This window comes from Aquarana catesbeiana, linkage group LG01, assembly GCF_042186555.1.
Source record: "Aquarana catesbeiana isolate 2022-GZ linkage group LG01, ASM4218655v1, whole genome shotgun sequence".
NCBI classification, from domain to species: domain Eukaryota; kingdom Metazoa; phylum Chordata; class Amphibia; order Anura; family Ranidae; genus Aquarana; species Aquarana catesbeiana.
In genome coordinates, this window is record NC_133324.1 from 623,747,388 (window position 1) to 623,774,436 (window position 27,049).

Here is a 27,049-nt window from a genome sequence, read left to right on the forward strand (position 1 = left end):
CTTTAAATGAGACACTGGGTGTCCATCCCTGTGCATACATAAAACAGGAAGGTTGGGACTTTAAATGAGGTGGGCAAATGAGGCCAAAGGAACAGTCACAATTACATAAATCATTTTAATGATACACAGTGACATAATGATACAATATTGGTTCCAGTGGGGATTGTACTGTCAAATCATATAAATAATCATATAAATGATACATAGTAAGTATGGTGAACAGCCCCCAAATGGTGCAGGGCAGATAATCCTAAAAAGGAAAAAACATTAATTTGAGCAGCATAAGGTCATAGAATAATTGATTAAAAGTTTGTAGGTATGTGAACCTGGTAAAAAATATATGATTGTCTGGTGCATGTCATAAGCCCGACGCGTTTTGTGCATCAAACATTCTTCAGGGGAGATATAGCACCAGGATCTGAAAAGGAAAGGGACAGTTTGGCAAAAAATGAGTAAAGTGCAAAAATGCACTATGAAAAAGAAAAAATAAGCATGTAGGGGAGGCAAAAAAGCCACTAACCCCCAATGGGTACTCACATACCACAGGATTGTGAACTCCACGAGGTCCGCAAACATAGGCCACCAACTAGTTCAGGTGCGGGAGCTGAGGGAGGAGCTCAAAGAGGGGGGGAGGCCAACCGCACACAATGGTCCCCAATAAGTAGTAGGTCAACACTGGTAATAGGTGAAGGTAATGGTTTTCTCTGATTGGGGCGGGGACTGGCTCCAACTTAGCTTGGGGCAACACCTCATACATATCACTTTTATTGCTATAGAATCATTACCTTCACCTATTACCAGTGTGGACCTACTACTTATTGGGGACCATTGTGTGCGGTTGGCCTCCCCCCTTTGAGCTCCTCTCTCAGCTCCCGGACCTGAACTAGTTGGTGGCCTATGTTTGCGGACCTCGTGGAGTTCACAATCCTGTGGTATGTGAGTACCCATTGGGGGTTAGTGGCTTTTTTGCCTCCCCTACATGCTTATTTTTTCTTTTTCTTTTTCATAGTGCATTTTTGCACTTTACTCATTTTTTACCAAACTGTCCCTTTCCTTTTTTAGATCCTGGTGCTATATCTCCCCTGAAGAGTGTTTGATACACGAAATGCATCGGGCTTACGACATGCACCAGACAATCATATATTTTTTACTAGGTTCACATACCTACAAACTTTTAATCATTTATTCTATGACCTTATGCTGCTCAAATGAATGTTTTTTCCTTTTTAGGATTATCTGCCCTGCATCATTTGGGGGCTGTTCACCATGCTTACCATGTATCATTTAGGATGTAATTGTTATATGATTTGACAGTACAATCCCCACCGGGACCAATATTGTATCATTATGTCATTGTGTATCAATAAAATGGTTTATGTAATTGTGACTGTTCCTTTGGCCTCATTTGCCCACCTCATTTAAAGTCCTAACCTTCCTCTACATAAAGATGGCCTAGGCTATAAGAAGATTGCCAAGACCCTGAAACTGAGCTGCAGCATGGTGGTCAAGACCATACAGCGGTTTAACATCAAATTGGTCTGCATGGATGTTGTCCCAGAAGGAAGCCTCTTCTAAAGATGATGCACAAGAAAGCCTACAAACAGTATTCTGAAGACAAGCAGACTTATGCCCCGTACACACGGTCGGATTTTCCGACAGAAAATGTGCGATCGGAGCGTGTTGTCGGACATTCCGACCGTGTGTGGGCTCCATCAGACATTTTCCATCGGATTTTCCAACACACAAAGTTTGAGAGCAGGCTATAAAATTTTCCGACAACAAAATCCGATCGCGTCAATTCCGACCGTGTGTAGCCAGTTCCGACGAACAAAGTGCCACGCATGCTAAGAAGAAATTCCGAGACGGAACAGCTCGGTCTGGTAAAATTAGCGTTCGGAATGGATACAGCACTTTCGTCACGCTGCAATGTAAAAAATTGTTTAATACAGCGCACTCTCTTCTTCTTTTTAATGTGAGAAGAATGAAGTAGTTTTGCTGCTCATATTCACACAGACTTCTCACAAACTTCTTTCTTTATTATTTATCGGGATTCCCTCAATATATTTTGATTTGTCACATCTGACCAAATTTCTATTTTTTGTTTTATTTTTGTTTTGTATTTTTTTCAAGGCTGTTTTTATTTTTTTGGGGGGTTTGTATTTTTTTCAAGGCTGTTTTTATTTTGGGTTTTTTTGGGTTTTACTCCAGAATATTTTTGTGTGTGTTCTGTGTGTCAAGTTACCACTACACCATTGATATCTTGTATTATTTAATCTCAAGGAGATTGCTTGGTGTTGGTGTCTCTTGTTAATTTCACATTGTATATTTGAAATGTACCTGCCTCCTCACCTACAAACTGTCCTTTTTGAAGAAAAAAACACATAGGCGAGTATAATTGAACCAAAAATTCCTTTATTAAGGGCTCACAACCAAACAAAGAGGGAGGCAATGCTGGAGAAACAGCAGAAATTGGTGAAGCCTTTGACCCCCAGGGCACACATCAATTATTTTACTGCAAAATTGGTGGCCTGAGGAGTCCATATCTAAGGGAGTGCAGTCTGGTCCACAAGTCCCAGAGATCTGGAAAGCAGCAGATGACATCTGTGTCCCCAGGCTGCAGTCATACAAGAGACTACATCTTTGGCCAGACCAGACTGAACCCAAGTCATCACTCTCTGGTCTTCCTTCCACGCTTCCTTCTACGCTGTGGCTGTGGTGGTGGAGTTGTGGCAGCAGGAGGAGGAGGAGGAGGGGGATGGGCCAACTCACTCAGCTGGGTATTGGGTGTGATTTCGCCACTCACCCCCTTACTTAGGACTTTATACAGAAGGTCCTCACACAGCTTGCGTTGACCCTCCTGCATGCCCTGCAGTTTGGTGGCAGCCATGCAGGCAAAGGCCTCTTCAGCAGTGGGGGTGGCTCTGAGGGATGCAGAAGCCTCCTGAATAAGCATGAGCGCAGAATCCTGCACGTGACTCCCCTTCCTGGGTCTTTTGTATGGAAGGCGGAGGGGAGGAACCTGCGATTCGGTCAGGCTCCTACTGGGCCCAGGCTTCTCCTGGTTGCCACTTAGCCCCGCCTCCTCCTGGCTGCCACCAACCCCCGCCTCCTCCTGGCTGCCACATTCCACAGCCTCCTCCTGGATGCCACATTCCAGAGCCTCGTCTTGGCTGAGGTCTTCCTGTGTATGAAAAAGGGACATCTTTTTAGTTTTTTATTCATCAATCACACACAATTTTCACCTCATGATTGTTGCAAATTGAATGTTAACAAATATAACAGACTTTCCTGAGCCCAGCATTTTTCATTCTTGTCACAATTATTTTTGCCCACTACTGTCTATTGATATGTAAAACACTTTATCAAATCAGCAATTAGTGATCAATAATAACATCTAATAAACATCATTTATTTATTGACCAGAAATCTGTAGAACAATGCTATACCTGGCTCAAGCTGGGCTCATCCACTTCTTCTTGGCTGGAAGTCCAAGGTTGGATATCGGAAGCCTCAGCTGGGGTGGAAGATAAGGTGGAAGGAAGAGTGGAAGGAAGATTGGAGAGGGATTCCCTGACTCTAGTCTGGTCTGACAGAAATCGCAGTCTCTCATAGTACCACAGCCTGGGGACATAAACATCATCTGCTGCAGCTCCTGATCTCTGGGAATCTGTGATCTTCTTGTGCTCCCTAAGATAAGTGCTCCTCAGGCCACCAATTTTGGCTTTTAAATAGGGGATGGTTGCTGTGGGGACTACCGGCTTCACCAACTCCAGCAGTTTCTCCAGTGCTGTCTGCTTCATTTGTTTATGGTTATAATGAGGATGTTTCACCTGCCACAGACAGGGCAGCTCCCTGTATTTGTCTATGAACAGGGGGAGGAAGTTGTGGTCATTGAAGCCATCCATTTTATCTGCAAGACACAAGACAAACCCTAATGTAAGGCAAAACTCTCCTAATCTTGTTACAATATAGGCCTCAATCTAGAAGCAGTGTAGGCCCAAGTTTAGATCTTACCTTCGTTATCACGATCGGCGCCTCCGATACTCCTTCCTCCGCTCACAGATCGTACGTACTACGCACGCGTGTTATGCTTTATACACACTGCGCATGCGTGTAAATCCGCCCACCCCTGACGTTCTTTCTAGTCTATTCCCCGACCCTTTTCGTTCGGCGCAGTGGGGGAAGAGCACATGGCAGAGACACAGCAGGTGCGTGCCAATTACAGCAACGAGGAGGAGGAGGAAAGCCCGGAGCCTGAAACGTCTGGATCCAGAAGGAGAAGATTTAAAGCATCGAATATGTCCTTTGGGGAGATGTTGGAGATGGTCGACATCCTGAAGAAGGCCGACTATGACGGGAAGTATGGACCTTACCCCAACCCCAATGTCAGAAAGGCCAAGATCATGGCGAAAGTGGTCAAGAGTCTGCACCGGAATTTCGGGGTACAATGATCGAAAGATCAGCTCAGGAAACAGTGGTCGGACCTCAAATTAAGAGAGCACGAGCAGTACAGAAAGATCCGGAGAGTGCTGCAAAAAAGAAGTAGTTGTGCTGTGTTCCTATTCTTTATGTTTATTACATTTGTGCTGCTCCATGTGCTTTTATTAACTGTTATCCAGTTTCAAAAGGCAACTTTGTTCATGGGCACATTATTCGTTCGTATAAAACATTGTTCGTTCTGCCTAGAAAACACCATTGTTTTGGCCATATACATTTGCCCTCATTTTTTAGGGCCTACTTGTCTGAAACTAATTTGGTTGTGTAGATGTGTTTGTTACTAGAATGAAATGCAAACTAGATTCTATGTAAGGAGAGGACACTCAGCAGCTGTTTACACATCTGGATGCAGGACCACTAGTGTGGATCACAAGAACACCCTTTTTATTAGGGGGTCCCACACAGGTGCTCCAGTGTATACTATAGGGGTGTCTCCATCTGTGAAGCTTGGACAAAACAGGTAAAGTATTGAAACTTCACAAAGGACACTAAAAATTATACATCTTGGAACTCTGCCAAAATAGACAATTGTACCCCACTTCCAAGCAATGTTTCATATTTATAGTTCTGCCATCAAATATCTGTGTGCTAAGTATACCATTTTTTTTTTACATAAGGGAGAAAAGACTCGGAGGACACCCCTCATCCGAGGAGACCAGAGACCCCCCACCTCTGGAAGAAGTGGAAATCAACCCAAGACAAGAAGAGTAGGAGGAGGAAGACGTGGTGGAAATTGGCACCACAACAGGTGAGTGTCTGCAACCACAGGCTCAGGTAAGATATGGATGCCAGCATATTTATAATACATGGTGTTTTTTGGTTTCTATCTTTTTAGGTGATCCTGATGTTGTGGATTCAGATCCTTTCACCTCGGAAAGTCCATAGATCCTGATTAGGGATGAGCCGAACACCCCCCTGTTCGGTTCGCACCAGAACATGCGAACAGGAAAAAAGTTTGTTCGAACATGCGAACACCGTTAAAGTCTATGGGACACGAACATGAATAATCAAAGTGCTAATTTTAAAGGCTTATATGAAAGTTATTGTCATAAAAAGTGTTTGGGGACCTGGGTCCTGCCCCAGGGGACATGGATCAATGCAAAAAAAAGTTTTAAAAACGGCCGTTTTTTCAGGAGCAGTGATTTTAATAATGCTTAAAGTCAAACAATAAAAGTGTAATATCCCTTTAAATTTCGTACCTGGGGGGTGTCTATAGTATGCCTGTAAAGGGGCGCATGTTTCCTGTGTTTAGAACAGTCTGACAGCAAAATGACATTTTGAAGGAAAAAACTCATTTAAAACTACCCGCGGCTATTGCATTGCCGACAATACACATAGAAGTTCATTGATAAAAACGGCATGGGAATTCCCCAAAGGGGAACCCCGAACCAAAATTAAAAAAAAAAAATGACGTGGGAGTCCCCCTAAATTCCATACCAGGCCCTTCAGGTCTGATATGGATATTAGGGGGAACCCCGGCCAAAATTAAAAAAAAAAAATGACGTGGGGTTCCCCCTAAATTCCATACCAGACCCTTCAGGTCTGGTATGGATTTTAAGGGGAACCCCGCGCCAAAAAAAAAAAAAAAAACGGCGTGGGGTCCCCCCAAAAATCCATACCAGACCCTTATCCGAGCACACAACCTGGCAGGCCGCAGGAAAAGAGGGGGGGACGAGAGTGCGGCCCCCCTCCCTCCTGAACCGTACCAGGCCACATGCCCTCAACATTGGGAGGGTGCTTTGGGGTAGCCCCCCAAAACACCTTGTCCCCATGTTGATGAGGACAAGGGCCTCATCCCCACAACCCTGGCCGGTGGTTGTGGGGGTCTGCGGGCGGGGGGCTTATCGGAATCTGGAAGCCCCCTTTAACAAGGTGACCCCCAGATCCCGGCCCCCCCCCTGTGTGAAATGGTAAGGGGGTACATAAGTACCCCTACCATTTCACGAAGAAAGTGTCAAAAATGTTAAAAATGACAAGAGACAGTTTTTGACAATTCCTTTATTTAAATGCTTCTTCTTTCTTCTATCTTCCTTTATCTTCTGGTTCTTCTGGTTCTTCTGGCTCTTCTGGTTCTTCCTCCGGCGTTCTCGTCCAGCATCTCCTCCGCGGCGTCTTCTGTCTTCTTCTCCTCGGGCCGCTCCGCACCCATGGCATGGGGGGGAGGCTCCCGCTCTTCTCTTCTTCTTTTCTTCTCTTCTTCTCTTCTTCATTTTCTTCTCCGGGCCACTCCGCAATCCATGCTGGCATGGAGGGAGGCTCCCGCTGTGTGACGGCGCTCCTCGTCTGACAGTTCTTAAATACCCCGCCCCCCTCTGACGCACGGTGACTTGACGGGACTTCCCTGTGGCATTCCCCGTGACGTCACAGGGAAGTCCCGTCAAGTCACCGTGCGTCAGAGGGGGGCGGGGTCACCGGGTGGCCCCGCCCCCCCCCCCGTTATTTAAGAACTGTCAGACGAGGAGCGCCGTCACACAGCGGGAGCCTCCCTCCATGCCAGCATGGATTGCGGAGCGGCCCGGAGAAGAAAAGAAGAAGAGAAGAAGAGAAGAAAAGAAGAAGAGAAGAGCGGGAGCCTCCCCCCCATGCCATGGGTGCGGAGCGGCCCGAGGAGAAGAAGATAGAAGACGCCGCGGAGGAGATGCTGGACGAGAACGCCGGAGGAAGAACCAGAAGAGCCAGAAGAACCAGAAGAACCAGAAGATGAAGGAAGATAGAAGAAAGAAGAAGCATTTAAATAAAGGAATTGTCAAAAACTGTCTCTTGTCATTTTTAACATTTTTGACACTTTTTTCGTGAAATGGTAGGGGTACTTATGTACCCCCTTACCATTTCACACAGGGGGGGGCCGGGATCTGGGGGTCCCCTTGTTAAAGGGGGCTTCCAGATTCCGATAAGCCCCCCGCCCGCAGACCCCCACAACCACCGGCCAGGGTTGTGGGGATGAGGCCCTTGTCCTCATCAACATGGGGACAAGGTGTTTTGGGGGGCTACCCCAAAGCACCCTCCCAATGTTGAGGGCATGTGGCCTGGTATGGTTCAGGAGGGAGGGGGGGCCGCACTCTCGTCCCCCCCTCTTTTCCTGCGGCCTGCCAGGTTGCGTGCTCGGATAAGGGTCTGGTATGGATTTTTGGGGGGACCCCACGCCGTTTTTTTTTTTTTTTTTGGCGCGGGGTTCCCCTTAAAATCCATACCAGACCTGAAGGGTCTGGTATGGAATTTAGGGGGAACCCCACGTCATTTTTTTTTTTAAATTTTGGCCGGGGTTCCCCTTAATATCCATACCAGACCTGAAGGGCCTGGTATGGAATTTAGGGGGACTCCCACGTCATTTTTTTTTTTTAATTTTGGTTCGGGGTTCCCCTTTGGGGAATTCCCATGCCGTTTTTATCAATGAACTTCTATGTGTATTGTCGGCAATGCAATAGCCGCGGGTAGTTTTAAATGAGTTTTTTCCTTCAAAATGTCATTTTGCTGTCAGACTGTTCTAAACACAGGAAACATGCGCCCCTTTACAGGCACACTATAGACACCCCCCAGGTACGAAATTTAAAGGGATATTACACTTTTATTAATTGACTTTAAGCATTATTAAAATCACTGCTCCTGAAAAAACGGCCGTTTTTAAAACTTTTTTTTGCATTGATCCATGTCCCCTGGGGCAGGACCCAGGTCCCCAAACACTTTTTATGACAATAACTTGCATATTAGCCTTTAAAATTAGCACTTTTGATTTCTCCCATAGACTTTTAAAGGGTGTTCCGTGGCATTCGAATTTGCCGCGAACACCCCAAATTGTTCGCTGTTCGGTGAACTTGCGAACAGCCAATGTTCGAGTCGAACATGAGTTCGACTCGAACTCGAAGCTCATCCCTAATCCTGATCGGGGAGATCATGGGGTGTAATAGGGACTTGGAAAACATCAAGAAAAACATCAATGATGTTCTTCAAAAAATGAAGAACATCATTGATGTTTTAGGGAGAGTTTAAAACCCCTCCAAATCCCTTTGTTTTTTGGTGTGCTACAAATTTTTTACATTTTTTGACAAATTGGAGAAAAGCCAAATTTTGAAGAGGCACACAGTGTGTCAACATGTGCTATCTGCCATCACGGGAGATCAATGGACGCGTTTTGGGGGTGCAACCCCTTCCTCAATAATAAAGTAGCTGTGAGGAAGGGGTTGCACCCCCAAAAGACGTCCCTTGATCCCCCGTGATGGCAGGTAGCACATGTTGACATTCGTAAGTTTGTGTGCATCTTCAAAATTTGTTTTTTCCTGGGGTGACTTCACCCCATCTGAACGCAATATCAAACACAGTTTGTAAATACTCATGTCTGATATTGCCTTCAAGTTCTACAAAAAGTGAACTTTATAAGTTCAAGATTTGTGTCTTTCTTGTTGGTTTTAAACATGCATAAATAACAAAAAGGAAGGACGTGGGGCTCATCCAAAATTAGCACAGGTCCGATAGGGTTAAAAAATTGCCCAAAATTAGCCTTACCCGATACAAGGATCCGCTTACACCAAATGTGAACTTTGTAAGTTCAAGATTTGTGTCTTTCTTGTTGGTTTTAAACATGCCTGTTTTATCTTAAATGGACATTTCTACTTTTTCTAATGTGACCCCAAAAATTTTTATACAACAAACATGTGGGTTTGTTTTAAAAACCTTTTCTAAATGCACATGTGATTGTGCTGGTATTAAAAAGATTGTTAATCAAGAATGTGTGGTTTATTGTCTCAATGCTACAACACTTTTGTGGTGCTCTAATTGCTGTTTTCTGTGACAATTGGTGTTATTTCCTAAGGGCAAATCTACTTTGCACTACAAGTGCAGTTTCAAGTGCACTTGTAGTGCAAAGTGTCTTTAGTAAATAACACCCAACAGTGCTTTGTAATGTTACACAATCACGCCATTTTCAGGACTCACCACATTTCTGTCAGGGTCAGCTAAAACAAACACAAGCAGTAAATGTCACCAAAGATTTGATATATTTTTTTTTTAATTTGAAAAAGGTTTTAGACATTGTCTGGCATATTGATAGCCCCCCTACCCACAAAGAATTCAAGGTATCTTAGCCGGACATCACGGGCACTCAGAGGGGGCCAACCAGTAATTAAAAACCCTCTGGTCCGGGGTGAGGGTCCTCATCGGGAATGGCCACATAAGATGGTCCCCCAGCGCAAATGCTTCATCCGCAACGAAGACGAATGGGAGTCCTTCCACATTGTTTTCTGGAGGTGGCAAGTCCAAGCTACCATTCTGGAGACGCCTGTAGAACTCGGTCTGGGCGATGACTCCACCATTGAACATCCGGCCATTCTTCCCCACGTCCACATACAGGAACTCATAAGTAGCCGACACCACCGCCAATATCACAATACTATTGAACCCCTTGTAGTTGTAATAGTACGACCCCGGGTTGGATGGTGGGACGATGTGGACGTGTTTCCCATCAATTGCCCCTCCGCAGTTAGGAAAGTCCCACCGCTGGGCAAAGTGGGAGGCCACAGTCTGCCATTCCTGTGGCATGGAAGGAAACTGTGGAGTCAAACCAAAAAATAAAAATAAGTCATTTTGCACATAAACAGGGAAAGTAGATTACACATAAACATTCTTGGCCAACATCAAGATAACATTTATTTGAGGGAGTTTTTAAAGACCAAAGTATAAGGTACATCTATCAGATTCCCCCTCCCCCACCCCCTCTCATGGGCCATTTCTAACATTATAGGGGGGGAGCTCTTGGACAGGTAACCCTCTCCACTTCATTGAGAGATGAATGCCTAAATAATGGGTATTACTTTGGCCAGCCCCTCCTTAGTTACACCACTGGACAGGTAAGAAGTGTCATAATACAAAGATATAAATACACATTGTACACATTTTAGCACATTTGGACATTCTGCTATTACCTATCAAGATAATAATAGGATACAAAATCTTTAAACAGTACCATTTGAAAGTATTCAGGCAGGCCCTTGCACTACATGCTTTGGGGAATTCATCCATAAATCTGACCACAAAAGAGATGGGTATAGTGTGTAAGGGTTTGGCAAAGTCTGCAGATAGATGATTGAGGATAGATAGAGAATTGTTATCAGCTGACTTAGCAGTTGGGGGGAGGGTTCAAAATGATTTGGGGACCCCCCAAAAAAAGCCTCTGCCACGGTGCCTGAATTTAAAGCACAAATCACATTTCAAAACATTTTAGGGGGTATTTAGGGTAAAGCACTACTATGGAGCTGACAAAATACATTGTTAAGTGACTACATGAGGTGAATATGGGGCCAGGAGAGCATACTGGGGAGGTAAGTGAAGGAAAATATGTATGAAGGACAAAAAAAATAATTTCATAAAAATCCAGCATGCATGAGAACAAAGGGGACATTCACAGCATATTACAATCATGGTAATTAGGGAATGAGGAAAGAAATACAATATATTATCAAACATTAAATACAATAAAATGTGATATTAAAGGATAAAAATCTTACCTTAATATACTCCTTCTCCAGAACCTGTATGATGGCAGAACAGGTCTCTGGGATAATGATCCCCAGAGCCTGGGGGGAGATGCCTGACGAGAACTTCAAGTCCTGCAGGCTTCTCCCCGTCGCCAAGTACCGCAGGGTGGCGACGAGCCTCTGCTCCAGAGTGATGGCTTGCCTCATGCAGGTATCCTGCCTGCTGATAGGGGGTCAGCAAAGCCAACAAACGGTGAAATACGGGGTACGTCATCCGGAGAAAGTTCCTGAAATCATCAGGATTATTCTCACGGATCTCACTGAGCAAAGGCATATGACAGAACTGGTCACGCTGGAGCAACCAATTCTTGGTCCATGAACTCCTCCCCACCCTGTTCATGGACTGGACTTGTGTCAAGGTAAGGATCCCAACACCAAGCCCCTGCACAGCACGAACTCTACGAGGAGTACGTATATGCAACATGGCTAGAAAACGGTCGGCTGCACAGAACGAAGTAACAGAACGCACTGAAGAACAGCAAGGCCTGTGAAGAGCGACCTGAAAAACAGTAACGAACAAGAACACAATGACTGAGTCACGCGTAGCTTGCTGCATGCACTGAAGAGCAGATACAAACCCACAAGCACAAACTGAACAGCAGAAAACGATCTGAAAACCACGAGTCTGAAAAAGCGCGAATCGTCTCTCACCAAACTTTTACTAACACGAGATTAGCAAAAGGAGCCCAAAGGGTGCCGCGCTTGGTTCTGAACTGGCCTTTTATAGTCTCGTCGTACGCGGTGTACATCACCGCGTTCTTGGCGATCGGACATTCCGACAACTTTGTGCAACCGTGTGTACGCAAAACAAGTTTGAGCATCCGTCCGAAGAAATCCATGGATTTTGTTGTTGGAATGTCCGATCAATGTCAGATCGTGTGTACAGGGCGTAAGGATATGGTTTGCTCAAACCATGTCCTGTGGTCTGATGAGACCATGATAAAGATATTTGGTTCAGATGGTGTCAAGGGTGTGTGGCGGCAACCGGTTGAGGAGTACAAAGACAAGTGTGCTTTGCCTACAGTCAAGCATGGTGGTGGAAGTGTCATGATCTGGGACTGCATGACTGCTGCCGTCACTGGGGAGCTACAGTTTATTGAGGGAACCATGAATGCCAATATTAAATGACATATTGAAGCAGAGCATGATCCCCTCCCTTTGGAGACTAGGCCACAGGGCAGTATTCCAACATGATAATGACCCCAAACACACCTCCAAGACGACCACTGCCTTGCTAAAGAAGCTGAGGGTAAAGGTGATGGACTGGCCAAGCACGTCTCCAGACCTAAACCCTATTGAGCATCTGTGGGGCATACTCAAATGGAAGGTGGAGGAGCGCAAGGTCTCTAACATCCACCAGCTCCGTGATGTCATCAAGGAGGAGTGGAAGAGATATCTAGTGGCAACCTGTGAAGCTCTGGTGAACTCCATGCCCAAGAGGGTTAAGGCAGTGCTGGAAAATAATGGTGGCCACTCAAAATATTGACACTTTGGGCCAAATTTGGACATTTTCATCTAGGAGTAGGGATGAGCCGAACACCCCCCGGTTCGGTTCGCACCAGAACCCGCGAACGGACCGAAAGTTCGCACGAACGTTAGAACCCCATTGACGTCTATGGGACTCGAACGTTCGAAATCAAAAGTGCTCATTTTAAAGGCTAATTTGCATGGTATTGTCCTAAAAAGGGTTTGGGGACCCGGGTCCTACCCCAGGGGACATGTATCAATGCAAAAAAAATTTTTAAAAACGGCCGTTTTTTCGGGAGCAGTGATTTTAATGATGCTTAAAGTAAAAAAAAAAAAGTGAAATATTCCTTTAAATATCGTACCTGTGGGGTGTCTATAGTATGCCTGTAAAGTGACGCGTGTTTCCCATGTTTAGAACAGTCCCTGCACCAAATGTCATTTTTAAAGGAAAAAATCTCATTTAAAACTGCTTGCGGGTTTAATGTCATGTCGGGTCATGGCAATATGGATGAAAATCAGTGAGACAAACGGCATGGGTACCCCCCAGTCCATTATCAGGCCCTTTGGGTCTTGTATGGATATTAAGGGGAACCCCGCACCCAAATTAAAATAAGGAAAGGTGTGGGGCCACCAGGCCCTATATACTCTGAACAGCAGTATACAGGCGGTGCAAACAAGACAGGGACTGTAGGTTTGTTGTTAAGTAGAATCTGTTTGTAATTTTGAACATTTTTAACGTGTTTAGCTCCAGCCAAAAAATCTTTTCTAAGCTTTTTGGAAAACATAGGGAAGGGTTATCACCCCTGTGACATTTGTTTTGCTGTCTTTCCTCCTCTTCAGAAGATTTCACCTCACTTTTTTGTCCCAATGAAAAATGTTTTTTGAAAATTTGGGTTTTTTTGTGGAACAAGGATTGGAAAGCATCAGTGGAAAGGAGAAATTGTTTTCCCATATTAACTCTTACAGGAGAGAATTTCCCTTCCTAGGGGTAGATTTCATCTCACTTCCTGTTGTCTCCTTCCGTTTGCAAGTAGGAGTCGTTTGTAAGTTAGATGTTTGAAAGTAGGGTCCTGCCCTATATACTCAGCAGAAATTTGGGCCTTAGGTGTTGCTGTGGCCACAACACTGTAAGCCCTCACAGGGCCCTGCTGTGAAATATTAGATCAAGAATTGTAATTACATGCCCCTGTTGAACAGGAGCTGAAAAATTAGGCCTTAGGCACTGGTGCTGGTGCCACAACACTGCAACCCCTCACAGACACTCTAGTTGGAACGCAGGAACGAGCCCTGCTGCAAAGTATTGCTTCAAAAATTGTAATTACACGCCCCTGTTAGACAGGGGCAGAAAAATTGGGCCTTAGGCACTGGTGCTGGTGCCACAACACTGCAACCCCTCACAGACACTCTAGTTGGAACGCAGGAACGAGCCCTGCTGCAAAGTATTGCATCAAAAATTGTAATTACACGCCCCTGTTAGACAGGGGCAGAAAAATTGGGCCTTAAGCACTGGTGCTGGTGCCACAACACTGCAACCCCTCACAGACACTCTAGTTGGAACGCAGAAACGAGCCCTGCTGCAAAGTATTGCATCAAAAATTGTAATTACACGCCCCTGTTAGACAGGGGCAGAAAAATTGGGCCTTAGGCACTGGTGCTGGTGCCACAACACTGCAACCCCTCACAGACACTCTAGTTGGAATGCAGGAACGAGCCCTGCTGCAAAGTATTACATCAAAAATTGTAATTACACGCCCCTGTTAAACAGGGGCTGAAAAATTGTGCCTTAGGCACTGGTGGTGGCGCCCAGAACCAAAAATGTTCTTACAAGCTATCAGCGTGATGATTGAGGAGGAAGAGGATAATTACTCAGGGATAGTCACTCAGCATCAGCATAGGCAGTCTTTGAAGGGATCTGAGATTTCAAAAAAAATTATTCGGTTACATCAGCATCAGGTGCTTGGTAGCTGGTGGTGATCCAAGACTCATTCATTTTTATGAAGGTCAGCCGATCGACCGAGTCGGTGGACAGACGCACCCTGTGATCGGTTACCACGCCTCCAGCAGCACTGAATGTGCGTTCCGAAAGAACGCTGGATGCAGGACAGGCCAGTAGCTCAATTGCATACTGTGCAAGCTCTGGCCAGTGATCCATCCTCAAGACCCAGTAACCCAGAGGATTTTCGGTGGGAAAGGTGTCCAAGTCTGATCTTGCCCCTAGGTATTCCTGCACCATGTAAAACAGACGCTGGCGATGGTTGCTGGAACCGATCATATCTTGGGGCTGCGGACCAAAAAATTGTCTGAACGCATCGGTCAGACGGCCACCTTCTCCACCGCTCCTTCTTTGACTGACCGAAGCCTCAGCAACACGTTGTCCAGAAACAGGAGTTTGTAACCTCCCAGTCTCTGGGAACGCGTTGCACAGACCTTTCTGCAAGGCCTCCCGAAGATGTTTCATCCTCTGCTCCCTCTGCGATGGCAAGATAAGGTCCGCAACCTTACCCTTGTAACGTGGATCAAGGAGGGTTGCCAGCCAGTATTGGTCCTTCTCCTTGATACCACGAATACGAGGATCCTTACGCAGGCTTTGCAGGATCAGGGAGGCCATGCAGCGTAGGTTTGCTGAGGCATTCGGTCCGGAGTCCTCTGGGTCACTAAGAACGACATGGTCCGCAGCCACCTCCTCCCAGCCACGTACAAGTCCATGTGTTTCTTGGGACTGATCCCTTAAAGACTGCTGCTGATGCTGAGTGCCAGGCTCTACCTCCATACTGACACAATCTTCCTCCTCCTCCTCTTCCTCCTCGTCCTCTTCCTGTGTGATCGGCGGGCACGCAGGAACACTGTCTGGATAAAGGGGGCCTTGAGAGCTAAGGAAGTCCTCCTCTTCCTGCCTCTGTTCTGCCTCAAGTGCCCTGTCCATTATTCCACGCAGCGTGTGCTCCAACAGGTGGACAAGGGGGACAGTGTCACTGATGCATGCACTGTCACTGCTCACCATCCTCGTGGCCTCCTCGAATGGTGACAGGACAGTGCATGCATCCCTGATCATGGCCCACTGGCGTGGGGAAAAAAAACCAAGCTCCCCTGACCCTGTCCTGGTGCCATAGTCGCACAGGTACTCATTGATGGCCCTCTGCTGCGTGTGCAGCCGCTGCAGCATGGCCAACGTTGAGTTCCACCTGGTGGGCATGTCACAGATTAGGCGGTTCTTGGGCAGGTTAAACTCCTTTTGGAGGTCCGTCAGCCGAGCACTGGCATTATATGACCGGCGGAAATGCACACAGACTTTCCTGGCCTGCCTCAGGACATCCTGTAAGCCCGGGTACCTGCCCAAGAACCGCTGCACCACCAAGTTAAGGACGTGAGCCAAACAGGGCACATGGGTCATTTGTCCCTGTCGGAGGGCAGAGAGGAGGTTGGTGCCATTGTCGCAAACCACCATTCCTGCCTTAAGTTGGCGTGGCGTCAACCACCTCTGAACCTGCCCCTGCAGAGCTGACAGAACCTCTGCCCCAGTGTGGCTCCTGTCCCCCAAGCACACCAGCTCAAGCACCGCATGGCATCTTTTGGCCTGCGTACTTGCGTAGCCCCTTGAACGCCTACGGAGCACCGCTGGTTCCGAGGAAGAGGCCATGGAGGAAGAAGAAGAGGAGGGGGTGGAGGAGAGAGGTGTGTCACAATCAGCATTTTGGAGGCGTGGTGGCGGAACAACCTCCAACACTACTGCACCTTGTCCTGCATCCTTCCCAGCTGCCAGCAGAGTTACCCAATGCGCCGTGAAACTTAGGTAACGTCCCTGTCCATGCCTGCTGGACCATGAGTCAGCGGTAATATGCACCTTACCGCTGACCGCCCTGTCCAGCAAGGCATGGACATTGCCTTCCACATGCCGGTAGAGAGCCGGAATCGCCTTCCGTGAGAAAAAGTGGCGTTTGGGTACCTGCCACTGAGGAACCGCACATTCCACAAACTCACGGAAGGGGGCAGAGTCTACCAACTGAAAAGGCAGCAGTTGAAGTGCTAGCAATTTTGCCAAGCTAGCATTCAACCGCTGGGCATGTGGATGGCTGGGAGCAAACTTCTTTCGGCGGTGCAGCAGCTGGGGCAGGGAAATTTGCCTGGTACAATCTGACGTCGGTGTACCAAAAGCAGATTGCCCACAAGTACTTGGCTGTGACACACCTATTTCTACACCTTCATTCCTCTCACTGCAGGTCTCAGAGAGGACTGAAGGTCTAGTGGGGTTGGAAATCTCAGCTGATGAGGAGCAAGGAGAGATCCTCTTTGTTCTTTGGTGTGGGTCTTTTAGATACGCTTGCCAACGAACTGCATGGCAGGTCAACATATGTCTGGTCAAGCATGTGGTACCCAAGCGGGAGATGTTTTGGCCACGCGAGATACGCTTGAGACATATGTTGCAAATAGCAGCGGTGCGATCTGATGCACTCGTCTCAAAAAAGGCCCACACCAAAGAACTTTTTGAATAACGCGCAGAGACTGCAGCGCCCTGCACATGTGGAGCTTTGGGGTCTGATGCAGTCAATGTGCTGCCCTTAGGCTGGCCCCTGGAGGGCATCCTGCCTCGTTGGTGATGTGCCGCCGCCTCCTCCTCCTCCTCCTCCTCCTCTCTCCTATCAGGCACCCACGTTGAGTCAGTGACCTCATCATCCCCTCCCTCCTCATCACTGGAGCAAACCTGGCAGTATGCTGCAGCAGGGGGAGCATGACTGCCAGATTGCTGTCCTTCTTGGGCACCCCCTCTGTCCGTGCTCATGTTACTGCCTTCATCGAGCTCAGTATCGTCATCAGAGCCTTCCAAACGCTGGGCATCCTCCTGGAGCATGTACCCAACACTGTGGTCAAACAGTTCGAGGGAATCCTCATGAGGACATGGTGGAGCTAGGGAAGGAGTCACTGATGACATTGAGCTGAGGGAAGAGGCCGCTGCTTTGCCAGACAAAGCACCCTGGGCATGGGTGAGAGAGGATGAGGAGGATGAGGACGGCTTGGTCATCCATTCGACCAAGTCTTCCGCATGTTGCGGCTCAACACGGCCAGCTGCCGAAAAAAAGGCCAAGCGTGTCCCATGGCCACGTGCTGATGAGGATGCACCGTCTCCACGACCAGCACTAGACACAGAGCCTGCTTGCCCTCTCTTATTGGCTTGTGACTGTCTGCCTCTCCTTCTTGGCCTTCCAGACATACTAATGGCCTGTAGCTGCACTAAGCTGGGATAGAACACCTGTAATTTTCTTCAGGTAGCTTTATATACTGTAACCAGACAAGCCTGCCTGTCAGTAGGAAGATAACAGGAACGGATCTAGCTGAACACTGTGAGCAGGACGCACTGTACTAAATGTAAATAGTCTAGCTGCCAGACCGTGGTACTAATAGGATCAAATAGAACACCTGTAATTTTCTTCAGGTAGCTTTATATACTGTAACCAGACAAGCCTGCCTGTCAGTAGGAAGATAACAGGAACGGATCTAGCTGTACACTGTGAGCAGGACGCACTGTACTAAATGTAAATAGTCTAGCTGCCTGACCGTGGTACTAATAGGATCAAATAGAACACCTGTAATTTTCTTCAGGTAGCTTTATATACTGTAACCAGACAAGCCTGCCTGTCAGTAGGAAGATAACAGGAACGGAACTAACTGAACACTGTGAGCAGGACGCACTGTACTAAATGTAAATAGTCTAGCTGCCTGACCGTGGTACTAATAGGATCAAATAGAACACCTGTAATTTTCTTCAGGTAGCTTTATATACTGTAACCAGACAAGCCTGCCTGTCAGTAGGAAGATAACAGGAACGGATCTAGCTGTACACTGTGAGCAGGACGCACTGTACTAAATGTAAATAGTCTAGCTGCCTGACCGTGGTACTAATAGGATCAAATAGAACACCTGTAATTTTCTTCAGGTAGCTTTATATACTGTAACCAGACAAGCCTGCCTGTCAGTAGGAATTTAACAGGAACGGATCTAGCTGAACACTGTGAGCAGGACGCACTGCACTAAATGTAAATAGTCTAGAAGATAACAGGAACGGATCTAGCTGAACACTGTGAGCAGGACGCACTGCACTAAATGTAAATAGTCTAGAAGATAACAGGAACGGATCTAGCTGAACACTGTGAGCAGGACGCACTGCACTAAATGTAAATAGCAGGAACGGATCTAGCTGAACACTGTGAGCAGGACGCACTGCACTAAATGTAAATAGCAGGAACGGATCTAGCTGAACACTGTGAGCAGGACGCACTGCACTAAATGTAAATAGCAGGAACGGATCTAGCTGAACACTGTGAGCAGGACGCACTGCACTAAATGTAAATAACAGGAACGGATCTAGCTGAACACTGTGAGCAGGACGCACTGCACTAAATGTAAATAGCAGGAACGGATCTAGCTGAACACTGTGAGCAGGACGCACTGCACTAAATGTAAATAGTCTAGAAGATAACAGGAACGGATCTAGCTGAACACTGTGAGCAGGACGCACTGCACTAAATGTAAATAGCAGGAACGGATCTAGCTGAACACTGTGAGCAGGACGCACTGCATTAAATGTAAATAGTCTAGATAGAAGATAACAGGAACGGATCTAGCTAAACTGAATACAGTGTATATATATATATGCAACACCTGGGATGCATATATATATACACAATACACTGTAAGTGCAGCTAACTGACTGACTGTTCTGCCTAATCTATTTAACTCAAATCAAATGACACTGTCTCTCTCTCTCTCTATCTCTCAGCATACCGGAACACACACTACACAGGGCCGCCGTGCAGGCGGCCTTATATAGTGTGGGGTGTGTACTAAATCCCCTGAGCCATAATTGGCCAAAGCCACCCTGGCTTTGGCCAATTACAGCTCTCTCTACTGACGGCGCTGTGATTGGCCAAGCATGCGGGTCATAGTGCATGCTTGGCCAATCATCAGCCAGCAATGCACTGCGATGCCGCAGTGAATTATGGGCCGTGACGCGCCACACGAATTTAGCGCGAACGGCCCATAACGTTCGCAATTCGGCGAACGATCGAACAGCCGATGTTCGAGTCGAACATGGGTTCGACTCGAACACGAAGCTCATCCCTATCTAGGAGTGTACTCAGTTTTGTTGCCAGCGGTTTAGACATTAATAGCTGTGTGAGTTATTTTGCGGAGACAGCAAATTTACACTGTTATGCAAGCTGTACACTCACTACTTTACATTGTAGCAAAGTGTCATTTCTTCAGTGTTGTCACATGAAAAGATATAATAAAATATTTACAAAATGTGAGGGGTATACTCACTTTTGTGAGATACTGTAAAGAATGATAGATGTACAGTGTGGAATTTTGTTGTGATTTTTTTTTTATTTGGAAGAAATGACTTGCTAAAATGTTTTGTGTCTTTGTTTATCATTTTACATTTTTTTTTAATGAGTAGGGGTAAAATATCTTTTATTCATTCATATCTTGGGACTTCCACCAGGCAATAGTTGTGGGGATGAGGTCATTATCTTCATCTATAAATCAAAAACAAATTAATTTTGCGCTGCTCCTAAAACCAGCAGCTAACACACCACTTATAGAAACAATAGTATTAAGAACAAAATAAAACAAAAAGTGTAGCGCTAATATACCTAATGCAATGTGCATAAGTTAATTAAATCTCAAAAAAACTAGACAAATTGAATATAACCATATGAATAATCACATTACATATGTCTAAACATAATCTTAACTGTGCATATATTCTCAATTTAGATATCTCTCATACATCACATATAAATTGCAAAAAAACAGAAAAGACTGAGATAAGTGTCCATAAACGTGTTCTTCATCTGAATAAATTAGAAGTGAATCTTGAACCCGGTGCATATATTAAATAGTGAAAAAACCACCACCTGTTAAAAGGGAGGCTTACTAGATAGTTTGAACACGTCAGAGCATACGCCCCGCGTGTCAAACAAGCTTTAATAAATAGTAGAACGGACTCTGCACCGATATCCACAGGTAGGTATTCCCTCCAGGGACCGCCAAGTTGAAACCACAGAGGATGTAATACAACCAACAAACCGGGGCTCAGATGTCCACAGGTATATAATAGTGTTTTAAAAAAGAAAGCAAAAGAGGACCATAGTATAACTCCGTAAAAAGCCTTGATTTATTAAAAAAGTGAATAACACTCACATGATTGAAGATAAAAGACAGCGCTGATATAAAATCAATAGAAGCAACAGTGAGGATCGTCCCGACGCGTTTCGTCTCTACAGGACATCATCTGGAGCAAGAAGCATTTCCAGAGTGGTCCCCCCTAGCAAGGTACCCCCCAATGTTAAGTGTATGTAGCCTGATATGGTTCACAAGGAGGGGGGTACACACATCCTCCATTATTTGGCTTGTTAGGATGCATGGCAGGCTGCACATCCCCCGTTTTCTGGCTTTTCAGGCTCAAGGAAATACCCAACCACTTTGCTTACAAACAGAACAAAAGTGACAAAAGCTATCATTTATTAGCAATTATTACAGCATTATTTTTCTTTGTAAATGTCAGTTTTGCTGTATTAGGTTGTATACATTATAAGGATGCACACATTCATAGACAGGTTAATGGCACCTCCAGGTGTATTATTTAACTCTTTTGCTGCCAAAGTCACTTTTGCATGATTTTTTTTTTTTGCACAAGTTTAAATCATTTTAGGACTGAAGATTATTTAAAACCCCAAAAAATGTTATATTTTTGAAGTCCGACACCCTGGAGAATAAAATAGTGGTAGTTCCAAATGTTTATGTCCCGTGATATTTGCGCAATAGTTTGTCAAGTGCAAACTTTCTGTAAAAATACACTTGTGCCCTAAAGTTATTTTTAGGGCACAAAAACACAATATATTACCCAATTTTTGGTAAGATATAAAAGAAGTTGCAGTGAGTAAATAGATACCCAACATGTCTAGTTTCAAAATTGAGTGCAGCCACAAAACAAGGACGAACTTCGGTACCCTATAATTTCTATAGGTTACACCGCTACAAGTCATCAGTTTAGAATTTACCCTAGAAATATTGTTCTCACCTCAGAGTGCATGGCAATATGTAACATATGTAGCGCAAGCAAAATTATTATATTATACATGGGCACACCTGACTGGTATGTTTACGTTTGTATGTGATTGTATATGGGGGCAGGATAAAATTTTTTTTTTTGGGGGGGGGGTCTAAGTGCTTTGGAACTTTATTTTTTGACACCCAGGAAACATGCTGGGAGAACACAGTTCAAAGGGTCACAGAACCCAATCTTTTTCCGGCAGCACAGTGGTGTAATGGGTAGCACTCTCGCCTAGCAGTAAAAAGGATCGCTGGTTTGAATCCCAACCATGACACTACCTGCCTGGAGTTTGCATGTTCTCCCTGTGCCTGCGTGGGTTTCCTCCCACACTCCAAAGACGTGCTGGTAGGTTAATTGGCTTCTGTCCAAAATTGGCCCTAGTATATTAATATATGGCACTGCGTTGCTTTAACTGACAAATGCACGGTTGTGTGATGCGGTACCCAAACAAAATTTACGTCCTTTTTTTCCCACAAATAGAGCTTTCTTTTAGTGGCATTTGAACAAAAAAGAGTGACGATTTTGACAAAAAGCGTATATTGATTGGTTTGTGCAAAAGTTATAGTGTCTACAAAATAGGGGATAGATTTGTGGCATTTTTATTTTTTTTTTTTTACTAGTAATGGTGGCGATCTGTGATTTTTATCGAGACTGCAACATTATGGCAGACACATTGGACACTTTTGACACCCTTTTGGGTTGATTGACAATCAGTGCTATAAAAATGCACTCATTACTGTATAAATGTCACTGGCAGGGAAGGGGTTAACACTATGGGGACGATCAAGGGGTTAACTGTGTTCCCTATGTATGTGTTCTAACTGTGGGGGGTGGGACTGATTATAGGAGATGAGAGGTCGCGGTTCCCAGCTCGTAGGAACTCACAATCTCTCTCTCCTCTCCTCACAGAACTGGGACGTGTGTTTTTACACAGACGTCCCTGTTCTGCCTCTCGTGCCCGCGATTGCTCATGGCCGGCGGTCATCGCGAGCATCGGCACCCCCGCTGTGCAGTGGGCGTGGCCGTGCACACGCCTGCTATCCCGCTTAAAGGGACCGTCATATAGCTACGACTGTTCACGGGATCGTGCCGACCTCCTGCAGTATAATGATGGCGGCTGGTTGGCAAGTGGTTAAGCATTATTGAAATCCCTGGCCTTTGCCAACCAGTTTTTTTTACATTATTTTTCTTTGTTACATATTCCCCAGGGTAGTGTTCAGTCCCCATGCCATTTGTTTGAGAATTTCTTATCTATTCCCCTAGAAAAGGACCATTACTGGTGTAACCTTCCTTTGGGGGGAGTTGTGACAAATGGCCCTTCCCAAACAGGATATTGTGCTAAATCTGTAGGTAAATAAGTTAACCAGAACATTTGCTAACTGGAAATGTGGGTTTGATAATAAAGCTGACAGTGCCTCCACCCAGGACAGGGCCTCTGTGAACAGAGGGGAGTCCCTTTATGAGAAATTAATTAGTAATCTAAAGAAAGTAATTGGGAGCAGAGAAACTACTGCAACAAGCATATAACATTAATCATAAGTATATAGATAAGTATATAGATGCACAGCAGTATGGATATAATACAAGTTTTACACAAGAAAAGTTTAATAATGGTACATACAGTACATCCAATGTAATATTATCAGAAAAGGGTCCAAAAGGAGTCCTTGTGGAATTCAGTACATACTGTATATCTGGGTATATATAGTTAATAAAACTATAAAATAAAGTCAGCAATATAACCAGTATGTGTATAAGCATAACAAAATAATAGCAAAATATACAACACCCTTCCTGTGAAATATAAATTTAAAAATACAGCGCTAAAAAATCAAAACTAAATAAAACAGTTATTACACAGTCCGTAGCATTATTAACTGGCAAAAGCATAAATCTTCAAAATTATATGTTGCCTCAATATAAGATGCAGCATAAACACATAAATTAACAATCAGAAGGTCATCCTTCTGCTTCTGACGATCCCAAGGGACTGCTCCAATAATTTCAGTGTCAGAAAGCAAAAAAAAAATATATATATATCTATAGATATATATATACAGTGGCTTGCGAAAGTATTCGGCCCCCTTGAACTTTTCAACCTTTTGCCACATTTCAGGCTTCAAACATAAAGATATAAAATTTTTATTTTATGTGAAGAATCACCAACAAGTGGGACACAATTGTGAAGTGGAACGAAATCTTTTGGATTTTTGAAACTTTTTTAACTAATAAAAAAATGAAAAGTGGGGCGTGCAAAATTATTCGGCCCCCTTGCGTTAATACTTTGTAGAGCCACCTTTTGCTGCGATTGCAGCTGCAAGTCGCTTGGGGTATGTCTCTATCGGTTTTGCACATCGAGAGACTGAAATTCTTGCCCATTCTTCCTTGCAAAACAGCTCGAGCTCAGTGAGGTTGGATGGAGAGCGTTTGTGAACAGCAGTTTTCAGCTCTTTCCACAGATTCTCGATTGGATTCAGGTCTGGACTTTGACTTGGCCATTCTAACACCTGGATACGTTTATTTGTGAACCATTCCTTTGTAGATTTTGCTGTATGTTTGGGATCATTGTCTTGTTGGAAGATAAATCTCCGTCCCAGTTTCAGGTCTTTTGCAGACTCCAACAGGTTTTCATCCAGAATGGTCCTGTATTTGGCTGCATCCATCTTCCCCTCAATTTTAACCATCTTCCCTGTCCCTGCTGAAGAAAAGCAGGCCCAAACCATGATGCTGCCACCACCATGTTTGACAGTGGGGATGGTGTGTTGAGTGTGATGAGCTTTGCATTTGCGTTTTGCATTGTGGCCAAAACGTTGGATTTTGGTTTCATCGGACCAGAGCACCTTCTTCCACATGTTTGGTGTGTCTCCCAGGTGGCTTGTGGCAAACTTTAGACGAGACTTTTTATGGATATCTTTGAGAAATGGCTTTCTTCTTGCCACTCTTCCATAAAGGCCAGATTTGTGCAGTGTACAACTGATTGTTGTCCTATGGACAGACTCTCCCACCTCAGCTGTAGTTCTCTGCAGTTCATCCAGAGTGATCATGGGCCTCTTGGCTGCATCTCTGATCAGTCTTCTCCTTGTCTGAGCTGAAAGTTTAGAGGGACAGCCAGGTCTTGGTAGATTTGCAGTGGTCTGATACTCCTTCCATTTCAAAATGATGGCTTGCACAGTGCTCCTTGGGATGTTTAAAGCTTGGGAAATCTTTTTGTATCCAAATCTGGCTTTAAACTTCTCCACAACAGTATTACGGACCTGCCTGGTGTGTTCCTTGGTCTTCATGATGCTCTCTGAACCCTGAGACTATCACAGAGCAGGTGCATTTATACAGAGACTTGATTACACACAGGTGGATTCTATTTATCACCATCAGTCATTTAGGGCCGGTTCACACGGGGGCGACTTGTCAGGCGACCTAGCCGCCTGACAAGTCGCCTCCCGTTCTGTACAATGGAACCGTTCTAATCGGAGCGACGCAAGTCGCTCCGACTTAGAAGAAAGGTTCCTGTACTACTTTGGGGGCAACTTGCATAGACTTCTATACAGAAGTCGTCTTGCAAGTCGCCGCGGCAGTTGTGTGCAGGTCGCCTCTGTGAGGCGACCTGCAAGTCGTGCCGCTTCTAATGTGAACCGGCGCTTAGGACAACATTGGATCATTCAGAGATCCTCGCTGAACTTCTGGAGTGAGTTTGCTGCACTGAAAGTAAAGGGGCCGAATAATTTTGCACGCACCACTTTTCAGTTTTTTAATTGCTAAAAAAGTTTAAAATATCCAAAAGATTTCGTTCCACTTCACAATTGTGTCCCACTTGTTGGTGATTCTTCACAAAAAATTAAAATTTTATATCTTTATGTTTGAAGCCTGAAATGTGGCAAAAAGTTGAAAAGTTCAAGGGGGCCGAATACTTTCGCAAGCCACTGTATATCTATAGATATATATATATATCTATAGATATATATATATATATACTATATAGGTAGTCATTTTAAACGAATAAAGGATAAAACACCACGTGATCGTGAAGCACCACGTGCTCAATTCTTATGTGTGAAAGAACTCCACCACTCATATAGTGTCCACGCCCACCATCACTCTATGTTGTGCAGAGGATATGCAGTCAACAGCTCACCAAGACAAGTAAAGTGCAGATAAATATCTTCTCTTTCATACTATTAATTCTTCCACCAGAGGCACTTTTCTGCTCTCATTGTTGTAAAACACCACCAGGCAAACAAGATAGAAATGCCAATATAGTCTACTATTTATTGAAGACTAATATGTAACAGCAAAACAAAAACACATATAAAACTCACCTCCAACCACCTAGTAGTGGCCAGCTTGTATATCCACTTCAACTTACATCACTGGCTAGTGGCTACCACTCTGAATGCCTATGTGGTGACTGAGCCTGGAGCTGCCATCTGCCCATAGTACATTTACTATGTATGACGAACACAGCGTGCCACGTCACTTTCTGGAGCATCACAGCCAGTCCACGACGGGCTTGTGGGTATGGGTTATAGAAGCCATGCCCAGAGGCCTATGTGAGGCTGAACGTTTCTCCAGATTATGTGAACCTGAAACATTCTGGATTTTTACTCTGGATTAGGGATGAGCCAAACACCCCCCCGGTTCGGTTCGCACCAGAACCTGCGAAAGGACCGAAAGTTTGCGCAAACTTTAGAACCACGGTAAAGTTTTGAACTCGAATGTTCAAAATCAAAAGTGCTAATTTTAAAGGCTAATATCCAAGTTACTGTCCTAAAAAGGGTTTGAAGACCTGGGTCCTGCCCCAGGGGACATGTATCAATGCAAAAAAAAAGTTTTTAAAACGGCTGTTTTTTTGGGAGCAGTGATTTTAATGATGCTTAAAGTGAAAAAGAAAGTGAAATATTCCTTTAAATAGCATACCTGGGGGGTGTCTATAGTATGCCTGTAAAGTGGCGCATGTTTCCCGTGCTTAGAACAGTCCCTGCACAAAATTACATTTGTAAAGGAAGTTATTTAAAACTGCTTGCGGCTTTAACCACTTGACGACCGCCTCACGCCGATTTACGTCGGCAAGGTGGCACGGACAGGCAAAATCACGTACATGATTTGCCTTCCGCGGGTGGGGGGTCCGATCGGACCCCCCCCCCGGTGCCCGAGGCGGTCGCCTTTTGTCCCACGGCGATCGGAGATGAGGGGGAGGCCATCCGTTCGTGGCCCCCCCCTCGCGATCGCCGCCGGCCAATCACATCATTCCTTTGCTGCTGTATGCTAAACAGCAGCAAAGGAAATGATGTCATCTCTCCTCGGCTCGGTAATTTCCGTTCCGGCCCGAGGAGAGAAGACAGGTATGTGAGTGCACCAACACTACACACACAGTAGAACATGCCAGGCACACTAAACACCCCGATCCCCCCCCCCGATCGCCCCCCGATCCACCCCCAATCACCCCCCCCCTGTC